General features: G+C 36.1%; 1 long non-coding RNA gene across 1 annotated transcript; it reads right to left on the minus strand.

The window, feature by feature from the left end:
- Window positions 1-9,923: 9,923 nt before the first annotated feature.
- LOC108975342 lies at window positions 9,924-11,567 on the minus strand. Its single transcript, XR_001993865.1, has 3 exons — window positions 11,009-11,567; window positions 10,529-10,946; window positions 9,924-10,449 (listed from the first exon to the last, which is right to left on the minus strand). It is a non-coding gene; the product is annotated as an uncharacterized LOC108975342 (long non-coding RNA).
- Between the last annotated feature and the right edge of the window lie 6 nt (window positions 11,568-11,573).

The raw sequence follows: 11,573 nt of genomic DNA on the forward strand, positions 1-11,573 counted from the left end.
CTTCGCCAATTTGGCTGCCATATTGCCTTGTGATGCTTCGGCTATTTAGACAATTGTTGTTTTTTGTAGAACAACGCTTAAATTTTTCGTTGGTTACATATTCACATGTGTGCGCATATGTATGTTTGTATGCTTGTATTATTTTTTTTTCGGAAGTGTATACAAATATATATACATATGAATGTACATATGTGTATATATGAATGTAGGAACATGCAGATCAATGGGCGCGCATGTAATAATTATATTGATAAGTGATAAAATCATTATTTGAATTTCTGAACGCGCACATGCGTATACAATCAATCATATGAGCAGATAATAAGATTAATATGATAGACCAGAGAACTTAAAGCATAGAGAAGGTGCAAATTTAACTCTGTATGATGTTCGATTGGACGGCTAACAGAACTTATAAGATTGTGATAGGGAATTGTTCGGCATCGAACCTGCACCTTCTCTATGCTTCAAGTTCTCTGCTTAAACTAAGACTTACCGATTCGGGTTAAACCACCGAAATAAAAGCCCTTTGCTGGATAAAATCCGTGTCAATTCCAATGCGTAGAGCCGGCTGTTGTGGAAATTGCTTTACTGTTTTTTTTGTGTGGGGGTTTTCGACCCGCTTGCCTGTTTTCACGTAACCTTTTCGGTGTGACTTCTACAGCACGCAGTAATACCTGATTGTGTGGACCGGGGTTTTTGAGCTGAAAGTAATCCTGTGTGTTTGCATGCAGCTTCGCGCTACTGCTATGGAGTTCCCTCCTAGGATTATTTATGGAGCGCTGTGGAAGACTCATCATATTTATGTGTATATGTTATTTTATTTGTTAATTTAACAAGTTACCGTTTTGTTATCTTTAACTTTATTAACTAACTATAACTATTTAGTTAATATTTAAATTTTTTATTATTAACAAATTAACATTTAAGATAAATATTAAAATTAATTAACTACTTAAAATAATATTTAAAAACTACGTTTAAAGTAAAATATTGTAATTTAAAATGTCCTTATACAACAAATTTACAAGAGAAAACTAATAATTTGCTTTTTATTATTGCATCTGAAACTAATTTCMGCTATGAAAATTAAGACAAATTTAATGTGTTATTAAAACCAATATAATATCAGAAACCAAATATAATATTTTGCTTCTTCCGTATAAAAATTATAGTTTTAAAAATTTATGGAAATTAAAATATACAATTAACAACTAATAAAAATAAGTAGTAATAAAAAATCGATCCTAATTTTTTCTGCTTAAATCTATTGTGACTTGAAGCCACAAATCTCCTAAGTTCCCAGTAGAGTGTGGTTTTGCCCTTGTCATGAAATATATGTATCTYGGGAAAAACGTTATAAGTTAAGTCAAACAAATATATACATATTAGTAAAAAGATCTACCGAAAACTAGCCCTTAGTAGGGATTCCTTATCTTTGGGCTCCGCTAGATTATAGTGATACATCATATCGTCCGAAAACAGACTTTGCACTACGCTGTTAACACTTCCTTTGGAGCCCTTTCCGATTTATTTTTTAAATGAAAAATTACATTCATGACTGTGTCTTTTAGGGGTTTTTCTATGACCGTGGTATGGTCGTCAACACCACTTATTAATTTTGCAACACGGGTCTCAATAGCATCCAGCTTATGAATTATATCTGAAATAYAAAAATATATTTTTATAAAGYAAATACTAATATATTTGTGTAATGACACATTATACCGCCGTGGCCGCCGTGGCCGCCAGACGATGATGAAGGTACCACTACTTTATRTGAAAAGAAAATATCGTTAAAAATGCAAAATAAATATTTGTGGGGCTCAAAGGTTGTGAGCATTCCACTTCGGAATCGATTTCCTCTATAAGTTCACCTTCGAMATTCATTCTATGAAAAATCATTAAAAGGTTGATGAATGAGTGGAACTAAAAGAAASTTCTCATCTAAATATATTATATTATATTTAATATATAGCCTGCTTTAAATTCCCCCGTTTTCTGAATCTCTACCTACAAATATACCTTCATCTGCAGAAGCAACTGGCTTTTCAAAATAACCATAATTCTCAGATTATAGAAAGTCTATATAAACATYGCCCTCTATTTTTTCACCAATGATTCTTATGGGCCCCGTTTATYTGAAACTTTATAATATGCTACAAACATAATCTTTCTCCATAATATATAGTTTTTAATTGTTGCAATACTATATCCTTTTAGCTATATCTCTTTACAATTTTCTTTAAAGCTATAAATCTCAAACTTATACGGCGTCAGCTAGATGTAAATGTTGTATACTCGAAAACAAGTTAACAAGCCTTTGCAAAAGGAACTCTGTTGATTTCGGATTCCCTATTTCAATAAAGTCTGGCAGTATTCGACAGAATTCGAACAACACAAAGTTTGCCAAATACCGCAGCTTCACAATCATTACGGAAATATTTACCTAAGAGATAAGCAAATTTTAATAACTTCTTAATTACACCTATGTAAGTGTACTAAATGCATTGCTTCCGAAGGAAAATGTGAAACCATATTAAAAATTGCAGATTCTAATATAATTTCTTTCTGCCTATACGCTATGGTGTTCCGCAGCTCTCCTAATTCTAAAACAGTTCGCGCTAATTTCACATTGGTTGAAAAACTAACTCTCCCTTTCCTCTTATCGTTGTGCAGGGGCTTATGTGCAATGCGGTTTCGGCATCTACCAATCTTCATGAGCGATGTTGCTTGGCATCTCTCCTGGAGGCTGGCAGAAGTTGCATTTGTGCGGCGACCAGGAGCTACCACCTCCTAATCCAGGGTGTTATGCGACTCCCGTGCCCATTTAATGATTTGCAGCCAGGAGGTTAATTCAGCTGCATTCGAACGGAGCCTTCCCAACACCAGGCCGAATTGGGAAGTAACCCTGGCCTTACCGCGTCATGCAGCTCTGTCGTGGAGGACCTTTACTTTCCCTTTAGTAACGACAGCTCACCGCGTTAAGCCAAGAAAGGGCTAGGATATTTTATGGATGGCAGTGTGGATTACGGCGGAGATGAGGACTGACCCTTCTTCGAACCGACCCTATGGTGGTCATCAGCGTGGAAGTTGCCCAGGTGAACCTGCATCACGCGGCGGCAGCCTCGGCTGTCTTAGAGATCGGAAGAAGGGACATTTATGACCAGCGCAGAAGATAGAGCTACGACGCGTCTGCGAGYGCATTTCCCCGAAACAATTCGGGAAGTCTAATACTATCCGTCGTCGAACACAAGCCATCTCGCTCGGATTGGATACTCGCCAGGCAATTATTTACTGTAGAATCGATTAAGTGGGCCATTTCTTCGTTCGAGAAATTCAAGTCTAGCAGGATCTACTGCCATACGTTGTTCGGCTTATGATGGATAGCCATCCCTGAATTATTGAGGACTGCCAAGGTGACCTTCATACCCAAAGTAGGAAGGAATTAGTCTAACTTCTTTCTTACTAAAAATTATGGGAAAGATCCTACATCATGAAATAAGAACGAAAGCACTGAAAATTGCACCCCTGCATGCTGCTCAGCATACATACAGARCAAGCAGATCGAGCAATACTGCTCTGTAAAAGTTAATCTCGAAGATAGAGAATTCGCTGGAGACAGAAGAAGTGATGCTGGGAGCCTTCCTAGACATCGAAGGCGATTTTGACCACACGTCTGACATGAGTGTGAGGGGAGTGCTGTCCCCCCTGCAGAAATTCTAGCACTGACAATGGAATCCACTGCCAAGGGTACGCGGACGATGTTGTAATTATAGTCAAAGGCAAATTCGAGGACACTCTGCGACCTACTACAAAGAGGTTTAAACTTGGCAAAAGGGTGGTGTAGTGGGGTTGAGTTGAACATCAATCCCTCTAAGATAACCATCGTCCCGTTCACGAGACGTAGGTCCCTACCCGGTCTCAGAAACCTTACACTTGGAGGCATAGAGATAGAGATGACCAACGTGGTCAAATATCCTGGTCTCACGCTGGATTCCACTTTGAGGTGGAAGCAGTATGATGCAATCGGCTAACGGGAAAATCTTGAGGTTGGAATTCAAGGATTGTTAGGTGGTTGTATACCATTATTTTGCGACCGATAATCACGTGTGGGGTGGGGCCTGGATCTCAAAATCTCCGCAGACGTCGGTAGGGCTCCAACTATCGAAGCCGCAACGACTAGCTTGTGTTTGCATGTTAGGTGCAATGGGCACTTGAAGTCATGCTTTAACTCACACCGCTTCATTTAGTGATCGGTCATATAGCCAAGCAAACACTTCTGTAAATAACGGCAGAAGTAAAAGGCAAAGGTAAAGTAATCTCATCCTAGAGGATGAAGGAACTAAGTCTCGCTATACCATTGGCCTTTCTCCCGAGGGACAGCATTACCAAAAACGTTAACTTCACGAAATGTTCAAGGTTACCCTTGTCAGCGAAGATGAGTGGAACGATTCCACTCTAGAGCAGCTTGTGAGGAATAATAGGATCAAGTGGTACACTGATGGCTTGAAAGCGTCGTAGGGAATTGGTGTAGGGATCGCAGGTTCACGCACTAAGCTTTCCATACCTATGGGAAGTTTTCCGAGCATTTTTCAGACAGAAGTTTTTGCCATAAGTCGGTGCATAGAAGTAAACCTCCAACGCAAGTATCGCAATGAGAATATAAACATACCTAGCGATAGTCAAGCAGCACTAAGAGCAATCTCCTCCTACAAGATCAAATCGCTACTGATGCAGGAGTGCAGAGAATGGCTGAATAGCCTAACGGAACGTAACCTGGTGCACCTCATCTTTGTGCTTGTTAACAGAGGTAAAGCCGGTAAAGCTGGCTGGCGAGGTCGCCAGCTTCGCTCTTCACTGGAGTGGGTCCCCATACCATAAAGAAGTTGCTATGCAAGAAATAAGGAGTAGGCAGAGAAAGGCATGGGCAACAACTGCAAGGCTTGCGACATGCCAAGTTGGTAATGGGGAGGTACAATCTCAGCAGGTGTAAATTTTAATTAACCTCCCTAGAGATAAACTCAGTTTACTGGTCGCATTTTACACCGGCCACTGCAAGCTGAATAAGCATTTACACAGCATGGGGGTATCTTCTTGCGTAAACTGTCGGTTTGGACTTTATCAATATGCTAGGGCTATGTGAATATTTATGATTTAGGAGAGGGCATAATAGTACATACAATAATCTAACTCTCCTTTACAGATAATGACTTAACAACACACATTTTGGACGATAATTTTTCCTTATATGAGATACATATACTGCAGTCACAAAGGAGCGAGAGGGTGAATCACAGGTGAAGGACCTTATATCGAACTGTTTTCTTACCTGATTTATACCTACTTTCAGTCTGTTTGCTCTTACTACACAAATGTCAAAACAGAACTGACATTAGAGGTAATTTGCAAATATTATAGCATCTAGGAGGATTACTTTTGCGCCACCCTATAGTAACAAGACGCCAGAAGTGGAATTGTTCAGGAAAATTGCGATCACTTTAGACATGCGTCAAGACTAGTGCGATCATCAAAAAATGTACTTCATCACCTATTCTATAAGATGGCGCACCTCAATCGTGCCGGAATCGACACAAGCAGTTGGTGACCTAATATCTAAGCTTGGTGAGACGATCAGGAAACTATCAGAAGCACTGCGCTTGCCGCAGCAATCAATTAATAACCAAATTTAAGACCTACTTAGTTCGGTAACGAAACTACACGTACGCAAAATGTATTCAACAAGAAGAAGGAGATCAGACGAGATGTCCCAAAAGACTCTAAACGGTGAACTCAACGCCAAAGAGGGAAAATCCAGCCTAGAAACTTAGTCAGTCAAGGGGAACTACAAAAAATGGCTATTGCAAGAGGTATGAAGGCAAAATTCTGCAGAAGGGAAGAAAAATGAGGGGAAGGAAAATGACTGGCAACATGTCAATCGCAAGACCGAGAGAAGAAAACAATGGCCGGAGAGAAAAGTCAGTCTCGATGAGTGGCAAAAGCAATGGAATGCATCAGATAAAGGAAGATGGACATATAGATTAAGAATTGGATTGGATTGACAGACAAGATTGAAAACAAACTTTAAGTAAACGTTAAAGTAAATATTTGCACTTATATTCTTTGACTTGTATATAACTAACTGTTATATTTGCAGAATCAATGAGGACAACAAAAGAGCAAATTAAATGCTACTTAGCATTTCTAGAGCTTCACCCTGAGATGAAGCTCCACAAAAACGATCCCACGCGACCCAAAAGGTTGGAAGAGCTGCAGATCGAGCTTGCTCAGCAGCTAAACGCTTTGATGGAGATAAATMTTTACATATATATATATGTGACCTGGTCTACGGAAAGGGGGCTTAGGTGTCAAAAAATCCAAAAAATCAATTTTCACTTTTTAGTTGATTCGGATGGAAGTTGAGATTTTTAACAGCTGTTTCCCAGAAAACTAGTTTTGGCACGTTAGCTCCCTTTTCGTAGACCAGGTCACATATATATATATTTATATATGTATATATATTTCAATTGTAATAAATATCTTGTTTATTTTACAGTGTTTAAACAATTGGAAAAACTAGATTCGTTCAAGGACAAGAAAGGCGAAAGTAGATAAGATATTGACAGGTGGAGRACCTATGCAAGMAATTGAATCCTCCGAGTTGGCAGAGCGGTCAATGGAAACATTACGGAGGACCGYAGTTGATGGATTTAGAWCGACATTATAATCAATATAGATCCGCAGAGTCCATCAGTAAGCGACATGCAATGAACTTCACGTACTCGAAGGTAGACTTCACAAGAAATGTTTGCTGACATGATGCCTGTGATGAAAARGAGGAGTGACGAAGAGACAAAATTTAGGGAGACATCAAAACAATGCTTCCAAAATGTTGCAGAGTCTTTAAATAATATGGCAGTGTTATTTTAAAGCTGTCGGAAGCTATTTAAAAAAAAAAAWTAAATAACTATATGCTTAAGTGCTTCCTATTTATGTATATTATGTTATGAAATCTGAGTAAATGAGTTTATTAATTTTTTAATGAAAATATACCTAAATTGAAGATTCATTTGTAAACTAGAGGAGCCGTCCACGTTTTACTGTGGCTGATACATAGGTAATACAACTAATATCATCTACATATGTATATGATTTCTAATATTTAGATTATAACTGTTAGTTAAGGAGATATCGCATTTTGGGTGAAGCAACTTGTTAGTTTACAAAAAAAATCAATCAAAAAGCATTTGGTGCGTTAAGGAAGCATTGGTTTTTGGGGAAACATACTGTTGAATTTGGGCTGTGCACCAGTGAAATCAATCGCGCCGACAGTTAGCCTAGTGGACTTCATATTATGAAACGGTTCTCCTGCGTGGCAAGACAAAAAATCGGCCGGGAAGGTTATGGCATCAGTCTTTTGGGATGTCTGTGGTATACTATTCATCGAATGATTACTGAGCCAGTTTTAATTCATTGCACTGTGCATTTGGGTGCAGTTCTATTTCACTTTTCCCAATATTTAGCAATTTTATTATTTTTTAAAAGATTGCTGTAYATCTCAAATTAGAATAGACCTTTTTATCAACACTTTAGTTATGTCGCTATATTTTTATTCTAGATATCRCGTTTGGTTTGWTTGTTTGGTTGGATGCATTTGCATCCTTCGCCCATAATCTAACAAAGTATCCGCAATGCCTTCACGTCGCTTGTTATGCATTCTTGTCCTCTGAAATATTTAGCATGAAGGTATGAAAAAAATTTAATGGCTACCCATAGATGTACTGAATCAGGCAATTTATTACTTAGGAACGAACAACCCTGTCCACATTATGAAAACTTGCTATTGGTCTACAGATGTCGCCTTTTAAGGTATGAATATTGGATAATGCGATGGTTCCAATTTTAATTAAAAATGAAAAATTAGTTTCAAAAAACATTTTCCAGTGGACCAAATTGTGAATCTAAACCATTCTCGAATCGAATTGAACACACACAAATAAAAAATTTCATTAAAATCTGTCCCGCCGTTTAGTTCATTTACAAACACACCGTCAGAAGATTATTATATGTAAAGATATAATCATAGGATTGTGTGAGAGAATTTAGGCAGTGACGTCGTGCATTTATTCCTGCAGTGTAATATTGATTTGTTTAAGCTGTAGAGTTATCATAAAAGGAAGAGTCCTTAAAGTTTTCAATGTCGATTTCATCGAAGTCACATATACCATGTATTTGCAAAATGTTGTGGAAAATTGAGCAAGTATAAACCTAGAACGCGGCGTTTGAAGGTGTATACCTCAGTACCCGCTCTTTAGATAAGCACCGGAAACGAGACTTTAAAACATCAAAGGCTTTTTCAATTATGTTCTTGACCTTTATATGGATTCTGTTATAAAGAATTTAATTTGGTAAAGATGGGTTTGGTATAGGAGCAAAAGCCAGGGCTTAAGTGAATATACTGAGTCACCTAGAAGCCATTTAAATGAACCAGAAACATGTTCCCTTAATATAATAATCTAAAATTCAAATATACTTATATTACTTACATATATCAAATTAATATTTTAAGCTACCGCTTCTGCGCTAGCACCGTAGCAACCCTTTCGTTACATGTATTCATGTGGAATAACTTTAGACCACGAAGGCGGTACAATTATTGAAACATGGGAGCAGTCAATAACACCAATCACTCCTTTTATTCCAAACTTATTATGGAAACTAGATATATGTTTTTGTTTTTATATACTGGTTTTAATTTACCTCACATATAAGTATATACTTTTCTCCATTTTAATTGTGTTGTAGTGCTCTGTTCAGAGCTGGAGGTTTTTTTTTTATTTACCGCGACAAGGGTACTTGTCAGCATTGGAATTCTATTACATTATGACAGCTGATTTAGACACAACAAAGAGAAAAAAATGTAAACAATCAAATTTTCTTTAAAGCAATGAATCTAATTTGAATATTTGAAAGAAGATAGCTTTTATTTCAAAATACTATATGACAATCCTTTCTTTTGATAAATATTAAGCGATGTGAATTCTTGAATGGCAAAAACTGCTGTTTTTACATCTTTGCAACGGGAGTGAGAACGAGCTGATTAGTAAAGTAAATTTAATCTCATCCCTTTAAATTTTTGGTCTGAACATCTAAAATCAAATGTGATTGCTTTCCAATGCTGACACGTGAATGGCGCAACATCAGAGTCACACCGAGWGATTTAGCGTGGATCAGTTTCAAATCACTTCGGTGAAGTGATTTTGAATKGTCATTTTTGTATGGCGAAAGCTTGATAAATGCATAAGATTAGTGGGATAAACCACTCAACAGCCGAAATCGTATGATTAAGTGTCGGTCTGAACATGGTATAACATCCTCATTTTCTTCTCTGAAAACTCATTTGCAATTTCCTATAATGATTTTAATAAAACTGTCCGAATTATGTCACTTTGTGTAAAAACTTGTTTAAAATACTTTGCAACTTTAAGAAGCTATAAATAAAAGTTCACGGAGAAACCCTCACTCTTACGTGTTGAGAGGGGCAGGGTGCAATAGCGCCTTGTGAAATAAGTTATTTCAAAAAAGYCTTTATTACACTTCGAAAGAGAAAGAAAGCTTTAAAGGCCTTATTCCCTTTCATTTTTTTTAATGAAACAATAATATTCTAATTCTTTTTGTATTTTATTGAATAGTTACACACAAATTTCACGTTAACCAAAGTTAATAGAACATTAATAATTCAACGAAAAATTTTCATATTAAGAAAAATTAATGGAATATTAATAATTCAAAAAAAGAACCCCAAATCAAAATAAACGAAAGAAAATTAGACAAAAATGTTTTTGGCTTCTTGAACAATGGTCCGACACACTGGACATAAAGTTGACACAGAATTCCTTTTTTTTCCTCGTCCAATTTTTCACAACAATCACTGCAAATCTTAAAATGACTACATGGCAATAACAATATATTTCTTTGTTTTTCATAACAAATAATGCATGTCAAAGTATTTTCAATGGTGCAAGGCAGGACAGATGGTAAGGTATCWATTATTGGATCAACCTCATCATTCTCAACAACTGTCGTCGTCGTTACACTATCTTGTTCCAGAATAGCGTTCAAAGACACCTCATTATCTAAGTTATAACTTAACTGGCTAAGACAGTCGTTCACACTGATTATACCATTTTCCAAATTTCTTAAAATAGTTTTAATCAAATTTTCTGACGTTTTTTGCCTTTTTAATTTTGCTACACATATTGAAATACTGCCGTCCAATGATTTTTTTAAATCAATTGATTTTGTCACATCTACATCTAGTAAATGGTCTATGAATTTATAAAAACTTCCGTTTTTCGAAAGGTATTTACCCAATTGCCCATGGAACGATTCTATTAAGCTTGTAGTTTTAATGGATTCGTTATAAACGGAGAATTTTGATGCGCCTTCCTAAAAAGAAGGAAGTCATATATGTAGATACATATGTTATTTCTTAAAACGGGAGTGTTAAATCTTTTATGGAATATACCTTTTTAATACACTGTCTCTCGAAATATGCTATGAATTGTTCAAAAATGCTATTTAATATAACTCAAAGCCTGATTATTCAGATTTAGATATCCAATTAATATATCGTCCGGTTTTAACARCGGTAATATTAGAAATTTGCGAAACAATTTTTTTGCATCATTATCTTTATTTAATTTCGACATGAACTTAGGAAGTTTTGAAGCATTCCTTCGAACAGCTTGTGTAAAATGAAACGAACATGTCTTTAATTTTGTTTGTGAATAAATCTGTGACAATGCTTTTCTTAAGCCATACTCAAAATCCGTGGTGAATGTTGTGGGCTTCATGTCAAAAATATTACTTTGGATGTATTGTAGTACATGGATATATGCATTCAAAGATTTGTTTGACATTAAAATGTTGATAAAAGGAAATGTCTGAAAAAAAGATATACAAATATTAATTTAACCGCAACAATATTTAAAAAGAATATACTTACATGTTCATTATGAGCAATATGAAATATTAGCAGCTGTTTAAAGCTATTGGAACTACTTATCGGTAATACACCAAAAGTCCCATCTATTAAATAATGACGTGGTTCGCCAGTAGGCATATCCATTATTGAGTTACACATTGTAGGGGACACAAAAATTGAGTAACCGAAATCCTCTTTTTGTAATTCTCATCATACACTTGACGAACCCTTGATCTTTTCAATGACATTCTATTAGCGCATTCGAATTTAATACAATTAATTAAACTTAATTTCTTTATAAATTCATTTTGGGCCTCATGGTTGTGCACTAAGTTTTTATTTGTTTTACGGCAATGTATTGCATTGTTCACATCCACGGCAATATTGACGGGACATCCCTTTCGATAACAATTATAATATTTTGTATTATTTTGAGAATATTTAAATTTATCAATTTGTCCCTCTGTTGGAATATGTAATAATTTGCTGGTTTTCCTTAGAACCCGGAATTATATTAAAAACAAGTATATCATCACTTTCCATTTTCACAATTTTAAAGAATTAATTGAACAACACACGTGGTTTA

The sequence above is a fragment of the Bactrocera latifrons genome, unplaced genomic scaffold (assembly GCF_001853355.1).
Source record: "Bactrocera latifrons isolate USDA-ARS-PBARC rearing strain unplaced genomic scaffold, ASM185335v1 scaffold_64, whole genome shotgun sequence".
NCBI classification, from domain to species: domain Eukaryota; kingdom Metazoa; phylum Arthropoda; class Insecta; order Diptera; family Tephritidae; genus Bactrocera; species Bactrocera latifrons.